The sequence below is a fragment of the Osmia lignaria genome, chromosome 11, assembly GCF_051020975.1.
Source record: "Osmia lignaria lignaria isolate PbOS001 chromosome 11, iyOsmLign1, whole genome shotgun sequence".
Taxonomy (NCBI): domain Eukaryota; kingdom Metazoa; phylum Arthropoda; class Insecta; order Hymenoptera; family Megachilidae; genus Osmia; species Osmia lignaria.
The window spans coordinates 11,203,086-11,213,144 of record NC_135042.1 but is presented as its reverse complement, the minus strand read 5'-3'; the positions used below and the strand labels follow the sequence as shown (position 1 = coordinate 11,213,144).

General features: G+C 36.6%; 1 long non-coding RNA gene across 23 annotated transcripts; it reads right to left on the bottom strand.

Moving 5' to 3' along the window:
• Positions 1-133: 133 nt before the first annotated feature.
• On the bottom strand, positions 134-6,183 carry LOC117610360 (uncharacterized). 23 transcript variants are annotated; one of them, XR_013063011.1, is made up of 11 exons: positions 5,981-6,183; positions 5,764-5,914; positions 5,599-5,656; positions 4,248-5,480; positions 3,734-4,161; positions 1,640-3,614; positions 1,392-1,512; positions 1,195-1,325; positions 760-1,069; positions 406-651; positions 134-280 (listed from the first exon to the last, which is right to left on the bottom strand). It is a non-coding gene; the product is annotated as an uncharacterized LOC117610360 (long non-coding RNA). The 23 variants fall into 23 exon arrangements; XR_013063012.1 differs by having other exon boundaries at positions 1,195-1,319; XR_013063000.1 differs by having other exon boundaries at positions 1,195-1,512; positions 1,640-1,973; positions 2,073-3,614.
• Positions 6,184-10,059: the final 3,876 nt, after the last annotated feature.

The following is a 10,059-nucleotide window of genomic DNA, read 5'->3' as shown; positions in this document are numbered from 1 at the left end:
GCAAGAAACTTCAATTTATACCTTATAAAATTATCTTCGATTCTTAATGCTTAAAATATAAAGAAAAACAGTATTACCGATACAGTCATTTACAATAAGATTAAAATTACACATTAATCAAAATAAGATACCTGTTTTATGTTATATGTACATGAAATCCAAGCATATTATAAATTGAAATGATAGGATATTATGTACTTGCCAACTGTTATGTCAAAATATTCAAGCTATTTTAAGCCTATAAAATAGCATCAGAGGATTAAGGTATCTTTCATCTTCTCTGTAAAAAAAAGTTGAAAGTAAAGAAAGGAGCAAAAAAATTTGAATCGTGGAACCGGTTCTAAAAATACAGTAGAACCTTTCTGCGAACGAGAAAGGAAAACAGTTGGTATTCTAGCAAAAGACCTTTCTTTACACGCAAAGAGAGGAAGATCCCGCGATTCCACCCGACAACAGCGAATCCTCAAGCTCGAAAATAGACTGCATAGTTTTCCTAGAGCTATTACCACGTGGTGTGTATCGCGATGACGAGATTGGTGCTCACCAAAAAGTTTTGCCACGGACAATTAAATTTGCATAAACACCTGAGGCTGAAGATCGAATGCGACCGAGACTCCGCAAACTCAGACTGAATGGTATAGAAGAGATATTCTGTAATGTAACAACAGCTTTTTTTATGAAACATTTACACGCATGGAGAGCAGTAAAATCATTTGAGCAGCAGCCTCTGATTATTTTGAGCCGCGTACGAACACGTACCAGGAAATATAAACGAGCTTAAAACCTTATGCAAACAAACTTCAATTTTTAATACCACTTGTCGAGGGTAACCATCTATCCTGAGGTGTATCCTTTGAAGAATCTTGTTTGATGAATCGCCGAGACCAAGAGATTTAGAAAGTCCTAACTTCTTTATCATTTATTTCAAATGGAATATTACTGATAATTAAAAAATGAAGTCTGCTGATAACAAAGTCATCAGACTCAATAAATTTTATTCTCGAAACATCTTGTATCTTCAACTTGCTAACAATCCGTTTCGTAACAGAACGTGTAACCAACCTGTAAACTAACAAATCATTATCGTTTAGCAGTTCTTACGCGAGGTTCCTTACATAATCCAAGTAACTGCACGTGTTCGTGTTTCACGATTTTTCAAAGACTCAGTTCATCCAAAGTTTTCTATACACGTACAGAAATAGCTTGTCCTTTGAAAAAGAAATTTCCTTGTAACTTGTAAGTTCAAGACTCTCATGGTATTTTTGATGAAAATGGTAATCGATCAATGTCTCAAGCACATCATCTATTTTCGACTGTTCCTAGAGCTCCAAGATTTCTATTATTGGAACAAATTTTACTCCCAGCGAGATAACAAGTCGAATATTTTTTACCATCTATATATTCCACAATGAACGTTTATCCAGAAATTGTTCGCTGATACATTGGAGGACTGCTATCAAGCGATAAATTAGCAGCTGATAAGCGACGAAAGATTGCAGGTGCGGGTTACATCTGCAAAAATTAAAGTTTATTAATTCCACCTATATTTTTACCACAGTTGACTGAACAATCCTTGCACCAGGTGGTTGTAATATAATAAATAAATAAATTCTTCGGACCATATACATACAGAGAAGACAGAGAAGACAGAGAAGACAGCGAGGTTCCAATTAAATTTGGCAAGAAATTCTGGCACGATTTTAGAATGGTCGGCGTGGCTGATTTCACGGCCACCACGATGCTCGAGCAAGGGAGCGATGTCTTAAGACGCGATCTTACGACATAAATGCATTAGAGTATCGCAGCCTGGCTTGTTAATAAAAGTTTCGATGCTCGACAGATCGTTCGTTTCTACCTGTCAGGTAGGAATTTTGTAAAAATACATTTTACAGGTACAATTTCAATTGTCCTACACGTGTGATGCTTTGTTTCTCTCGTTGTCAATTTAATTCATTGGTAAAATATCTGAGGGGCTATGATGGGAGGATTAGTTGAATGTTCATAGGTAGAAAACAGTATACATGGCTTTATGCCAACGCATTAGTTGTTTTGAAGAAAGCCAAGTTATTTACCAGACTGTACCAAGACCAAGAAGGTTTAACGAAACAGCAAGGTAAAAAAGCAACAACGAGAAAAACAATTCGTGCAGCGTCGGTGTATTCGACGTGTATTTCGGTCCCAGCACTGCACTGGCTGGGCCCTCCAGTCTTTACGGTCTCGACGACTTAGCAAAATTCCTCGCTAAATTTAAGCTCTGTTGAACTGCTAGATAATTGTGCTTTGCGTAAGATATATCGGGTCTCTTGAAGTAATGGATATAGTGCATCCGGTTATTCTCGAGCTTCTCTTTCCTTCTGTTTATCCTCTGCATCGACCAGTCTTCCAATTCAATACCTATAATACAAATTTCAAAGTTCAGTACTATGGAAAGTGTGTACTATTGTAGTAATTGATTATTTATCAGACATCGGTAAATCTATTGAAAAATCAAAGTAGATAAGTGGATGATGCCAAGTAAAACCACTTGTTATAGTTGTTCTTAGTAATGATTACATGTGATCACTGAGCATCTTGTTCAGGATTTATCAGTGTGATGCACTTAATTGTCCTACTGACTAATTTCATTGGCCACATATCAACTCGGTGTCAACAATTGATCCAAATGAGTTCATTGAGAGGTCATGGACAGATTTGATACGTGAATCGTATATAACAAGGCTCTTTATATTATTTTGTTGAAAGTGTAACAAGTATTTGTTACCTACTATTATGGAACTGCGGCGATGTTCAAAGTTTTACGTGCTAATAGTCACGATTCTTACGAAATTTCGTTTCGTTTTAATATACCTTGCCAAGTTTAATCCGTCTGATCGATAAGTTGTGTCAATATCAAGACAGATAGTCCGTTTTCGAAACTCACAAGTATGATATAATAAAAATGTACAACAGAATACGTAATATATTAACAATAAATAAAAATAAAAATATTTCCACACACAACATTTAAATGAATTAATCATAAAAAAAAAAAATAAAAGCGTGACAAAATGGATAAGTAAACATGCAAATAGCAGCATGTGTTCCAAATTGGAATGCCAGTAAGATAATCTTGGCGTGGTTAATCGTTTTCACGGAAAACAATTGTATACGAAAGCGGAATCTTTGGCCAACATTATGTAACAAAGAAGCAACCTGACTGTCACTGATTTTGTTCAAGAAGCGTGTCGAAATTACCAAACACCGGTTAACACGGTCAAGAGACATTGGCATTGAAAACTGCCCTTAGCCAATGATTGAATACGATTACTTTTCGGTTCATCGCTGCGTGAAGAAGATTTATAGTTTTGTTGTCTGAGCTACAAAAATAGCTAGATCGATAGCAGTTACGTGGTGTTCTGCTGTGAAACTGGACGACAAATATTTGCTGTACTCGGTGCCAGTCAGTCATGCGATAAAATCATAGCTCTCTGGGCGGTTAAACCATTCATTTAATGCGTTTATCGTGGCATTTAAAGCGGCATTTTTGTGGGAGACTACACGGTTCAACTGGTCAGTTTCTTCTTGGGTGGCTCCGGTAGGCGCGATCTCCCTTGAAACATTCGTCGATTCGTTACCTGAGAAAACAGAAAGTTACTTCATTTTACATTCTGCTCCATTAACGGAGCAACATTATCATACGTTAAGAATTGTTATAGCTCGGGTGGTTTCCCAGAGAAATGCAAAAAATAGATACCTTGTGTGTTTCACTTAAAGTCAGAGTGATGAGAAAATACCGCAAAACAGATCTCGGGATAAAAATAACGTATCTAGCGAGGAAAAGTAATTTCCCCCGGCCATTGACGTAATTTTACTGGCCACCTTGTGCCAGCAAGCTTAAAGTGTTACATAATTATTCGGATGATCATCCTGTATTATACCAATGGAATGTTTAAATATACATTGTTTTCAACAGCATAGTTTAATACTCGATTGTACTTTCCAGGTAGACTTAGAAATCATAAACCTTCCATTCTCTTCGTCGTCAACACAATTACGCGCTCTTCTCTGGTCTCGAACACAATACACGTTATTCGAAACCGATCGATTTTCAAACGTATCGATTGCAAATAAACATTTCCGTACTTGTCTGTCCATTGAATGACATTGGTAATGTGTTTCGATCTGAAACACGAAGTTACAATTAGATATTAATTTAATGTTAAACGCTTCGTTTGAATTAACCAACGTGAATGAAAAATATGGATGACCTTGAAAATGGTAAAAGAGTTGACCCTGAAAAAAAAACCTGTTCCCTCAAAGAGGCAATCTTTTCCTTTGAAATGCTTTCTTCCGCCCATCAAGATAAACAGAGATAATGATGGAGCTCGTTGTATGTATATCATCCTACGCCTCTTAAATCCTTACTGAACTTCTCTAATAATATTGAACAATGTTTCTATTCCAATTATAAAATCGTATGGTCTTGCTGTTTGAATTTGAATACATTTTCGATAGAGGTCAATTGACGGGGTGAAACGATTGAAAGAGGAAGATCATTTTGGACATTCCCATTGGGCTGATAGGGAAGGTAGGTATGTAGGTTTCGTATTGATCTCCAGTTGAAGCGACCTTTAAATATCCCCTCTTCTCTGCCACCTCTTCCATTAGATGGAATGAGAGGGAACGAGAAGAAGGGAGGTCGGGAGGAGTCCTGACACGACCTACAACAAGCAGCGACAGGCGCACAGCTGATTTCGTAACGGCCAAGCGACACTCCCGGGTTCCACAGTTCTCTGGAAATGCTCCATGACCCATATATTTGGAGAAATCCAGGGAACAACGTGGAAACGGACCGGTACGCGTGGTCGAATTTAAAAAATTCATCGAACAGTCTGAGAATGCAAACGCTTCCTCGATGTACGCTGAAACATGATAAATTAAGCTTTTGAAACATGTAAATTTACAGTTAGAAAAAAGAATAATTGAATATGTATGAAACCAGGTTACTCCTAAGGTATCAAAAGGTGCAGAGCGTCGACAGAATTAAATACACGTGTACCGTCTAAAGAAGATTACGTCTACTTGCACACACGTTGTGTCATGGTCGACAAATACAACGTCATAATCCACTAAAGAATTTCAGGTGCGAATACGGTATCCGTTATTTATAGACCATCGCATTTTAACTGGTACAGTGTCTGATTAATATATGTACACATATATAGTAAATATAGATAGGATAGATAATATTTGGTGTTCATAGTGGCTGGTACTCTTCAAAGATTCCTTAAGCATTAGTCGCAACCACACTTTCCAGATCACTGAACTCTGCTGCTCTTTTTTGCACGAACGGTGAAAGAACGACCTGAACATGCTTTACGAACGCTATGATTCATAAGATCGAGAGCAGACCTTGTCCTCTGTAGGAGGATGCTGTAATTACTTTGTTCACCGTAGAATTATTTCGTGTGAGTGATTTAACATTAAAGTAGTGTTTTAACCTGAAACAAGTGATTTTTTAAGTTTCATTTTATAATTACACAGATAAAATTTAAAAAATGATATAGTTTTTGAATTGGATAACAATCAAACAGTTATGGAAGTTTAACTTCAACGTACTAATCGCATGATCAGAGAAAATCGATTATCGATCGTTTGCTCTTTGATACAACGTTCACTGAAAAACATAACCAATTTCATTATGTTTTACGCCCAAAAAGATATTCTACGATCAAATTACACAATTAAAATAATACAATAACTATTCATAAGATTTATCCTTACATTTGAAATTTATTTTGTAAGTTGTCAATTGTTCGCGTAGTTGTTCCATCAGAAACAGGTGACTGAACGTGTTTCTTTTCTATCTTCGATTTCATCGATTCGATTATCGATAATAATCCCAGATAATCGTTATCTCGAAGTTGCCAAGTAGCTGACAGTGATTAAATAAGTTGAGTTGTATTATAAATTATTGTATTATTAATTTCATTATTGATACCTGATTTAATTATTGATCGTTTCTAATTTACCGTCTTCTGTCTTTCTGGTTATAAATGGGACCGGTTCGAGTTCCGGTATTACAAATACAGGTAAGCACAGTGTCGACGTTGAACCGTAGAATACATTACATATTCTATTACCCCTTCCCTCGTTTTCGGTTATTTCCGGAAGAACTTACAAATGATCCTTCTGTTAGCGAAGGATAATTAGGAGGAGAAAATAAAAAAGTCGAGGTAGCAACCAAAGGAGTCCTCGTAGAAATAACGGAACAGAGGAACGTAGCTGGACCGCGGACCGTCCCTGGGAGAGGATCGAGGGGTGAGGTGGAGTATGTACAAAGGAGGGATGCGATTGGCCGAGGCAGAGAGGAGAGGTTCTCGGCTGTCGCGAAGCGAGTTGATTCCGCGCCACTTCGTTTCCGACTCGTGCCTGCATACGACGTGCCCGAGGACTACTAACTCTCAGAACACATCCTTCGACTTTCTTTTGTCTGCAAAGGTAAGCAGGATATTTCCATACCTTTGCACAAAACGTTCTTTTCCGCGAACCGATTACGCTTCGACTAAACGTGCAAATCGTGTCGATCGAAAGAATCTTTGAAATAATTTGGAATATTTATAAATTCCAAAAGGAATATGAATTATGAGAGAACGGTTGTGTCGCCGGTAAACGATTAAACGATCCATCGATTGTCGACCTCAGAGATCGGCATGGTTTGTTCTGTTGATTCTCTAGAATTGAAACGCGTATTTAAGTAATGATTCATCGTCGAGTCAATCTTCGATAATCTCCGTGGCGATTCTACGTTGCGATCTCTCGATATACCGGTTTTTAGGTTAGCGAACCGACCTGCTGTATTAATCCAATTTATATACGGTTTTTCGTTGAAATAATTTTCCTGATTCAATTTTTGATATATATTTTATACAATCTTTTCATTCATAAGTTTGCATATGCAAATATTTAAAGAAGAGATACATAATATCTAAAATTTCAATTACACGTGATACATTGTAACGAAATTTTAGAAAGGTTGCCAATATGTGCAGTCATTTGTTCAAAGATTCTTAATATCTCAATGAAAGTTTCATAATTAATGCTCTTGCAATTTCCAAAACATTCAGAAGAATATGTATTTAAAAGTTATATCACTGAACGTGATATACATCGCAGAGATATAATAGTTACGTGTCCTGTGAATGCATATTTTAATGGAAACGTTAACCTCTGTTTCATGAGAAATATCTCATGATTCACGAGTGTCCGAGTCAAATTAAGGTTCGCTAAAAGATATGACTTTTCTGCTTCGTCTTTCAAGGTTATGTATTATTTTACAAAACTAAAAATAACTGTCTCAATTACAAGTTCTTCCTAATGGAATTCTCTTGATAATTCTTATTGTTTTCAAGTTTGATAGGATTACAGTAGAAGATCGATTTTAAGAAACACCGTCGAGTGTCGTTTTACCGTAGTTACTATCGATCTCACTTCGATGGTTTCAATAATACCGTATTACATCTTTGTGGTTCTTCTTTCCGCACGAAACGTTCATTTTCCCTGGCTATTGATTTTGATTTTGCACGGAACAACATTAACGCGATAATTCTCAAGTATTAGTACATGTAGAATTGTTGTCCTAATTAACTATCTCATGATATACAATATTTTTGATCATTAATTCGATCGGTTTCATTTTCGCCACTCTTGTTCCGAAAAGATCTCTCGGCATACCGGTGGATCTCGTTTCCGGTTATCTCGACTGTTACACAATTCTCGAACATTGTCGATTCGCCTTGATCGATGGTATCGAATTGAATGATTTGAAAATATATCGAATATGCAAATCGTAAGGTGCGCTGCATCGGATTTCCGTTCTCTGGATATACTGTCAAAAGTAAATTGACAGATTACGGTCAGACTACGTGCAGTAAAACGAGTGGGTGCAGTCTGATTACGTAAGACCAGGGACGTATATCCAGTGATTCTCAAATTCTTCATTTTCAATAGCATCCTTTCGATTCTCCGCGATTTACAGCTACTTAATTTAAAATAATTAATTATTTTTACTGGCATAGTGGAAATGGTCATCGTATAGGACGGTGAATACTTGAATAAAAATTATTAAGGATACGATCGTTTATTAGATTAATGGCGCCGGTCACCCCCATGCTAGTTAACTACCTATTTAATATTATTATAAATAAATAGTTAATTGCCTTAATACGTTTGCCGGCTCAATTCGTCGTCAGTTAATTATCATACAAAGAATATTTCGGAACATTTATTTTCTGTTTCGAGTAATTTCCAAGAGATGGCGAAACTGAATAAAAAGTTTCGTCCCCGTTGTTCTATATCGTGTGAATTCTGATTTATCGTCAGCCGAAATGTATGCAAGGAAGAAGGCGGTCTTATTAGCGAAGAAGAAATGTGCATCGATGCGTTTCTTAGTAGGAACCTCGTTAAGTCACGAAGACCGGAGATTCGTTTGAGCGGCGCGTGCATGCGTTATGGCGTTTGGTAATTCAAAACGGAAATTGATAGTTGGCGGTCTCCCGATCGGAGCTCTGCGTGCAAGGAACGCGTCGTTTCGCGTTTGTGTATATGCATGTATACGTGAACTGCATATACACAGTTACAAACCGGAATGCACGCTCGTCTGCTGCTGCTGCCGACGACGACGACGACGACGACGGTTTCCCCTCGATCGATCCTTCGCGACACTATACCCACGATAATCTCGTTCGATCGTATGTTGAATCTTCAATTATTATTTTGTCAGAAATAATTCCATTTAGAAATGCATTTTCTACCTATGATATCTAAATTACAGAAAGTCTTTCACGACTGCTATTTTTTATATGAGAAAATATCAATAAAAATGAAGATAAATTTAGACTCGATCGAATGACGTTGTCTTGATAAAATTAACTTAATTTTATTCTTTGAAAGTAATGATTTTCTATACTTCCATACGAGTACCTTCTCTTTTTTTAATTTCAACCTATAAGCTCACACGATTTGAGTATATAGCCCTATCGATTAACCTTGCCGATGTCTTAAATATTTTATCTTTATTCGCCACCGTATGTCTGTTAAATGAAAATTTATTCACCGTTCTAAGGGTAGCCGCTATCATGATCTAGAAGGTTCTTGGATATAGTACGCCCTAAATAATTCATGTAGGTTCTCTCTGCCTATACCATTTCAGTATTTCACCTTGACAATAACTGTATACGCACGTGAAAGTAGTTAAAAACTCTCTGAAAATTTCTCTCGAATTGAAAATAGTCCCTTTACTTTTCACGGTCAATGGCATTTATATCATCTTACAAATTATCATTTTTTTTTTTTTTTTTAATTTACAAAAGTAATATGATTCAACCTATTGTTTGTGCATGATAAGTGTTACTGTCGGAATAATAACGAGCCAATAAGAGGTTAAAGTCTCGAGTCAAATAATTGAGGCCAGCGGTGAAGTTACATCAGTTTAAAAATATAAATTGGCTAAGTCACAATCAGTGGAAGCAAGTAGTTGTTTGTTTGCGTCGCCTTCTTATAGATATTTATTTTGCAGCCTAGACAGATCTAACTTGCATGCTTATTCGTTCCCGTTAGAATGTAGTTTTCAATTTAAATTTAAATTCAATAACATAGTAGTTATATTCACATATGTGTAAATTGTTTAATTATTTTAACTACCAAAATACCAGAAATATCATGAAATGCTCCTTGCGTTGCAGACCACATTTAAACGCGTTCAAAGTTACAAAATTTTATAGTTTACCGATCGTGGAAATTCAAATATTAGCGCGCGTTTAATTCGCGGCAAAGTGGGTTCCGCCGTTTCCCGCCAGGGTGCGCCACGGGGCAGCGCGCTTACCTGTAATCGGTAATTGATAGATTTGTCGGTAAAAAAGATTGAAGACAAGAAATCAATAATACAAACCTTTACAATATTATAAATTTTTTTTTTCTTTAATTTATATAAAATATGATTGAACGAGCGTGTATCCCAATGTTGGACAAGAATTATTTTTTCAAATATACGCTAATATCATCTTCCTGGTGGGAAATGGG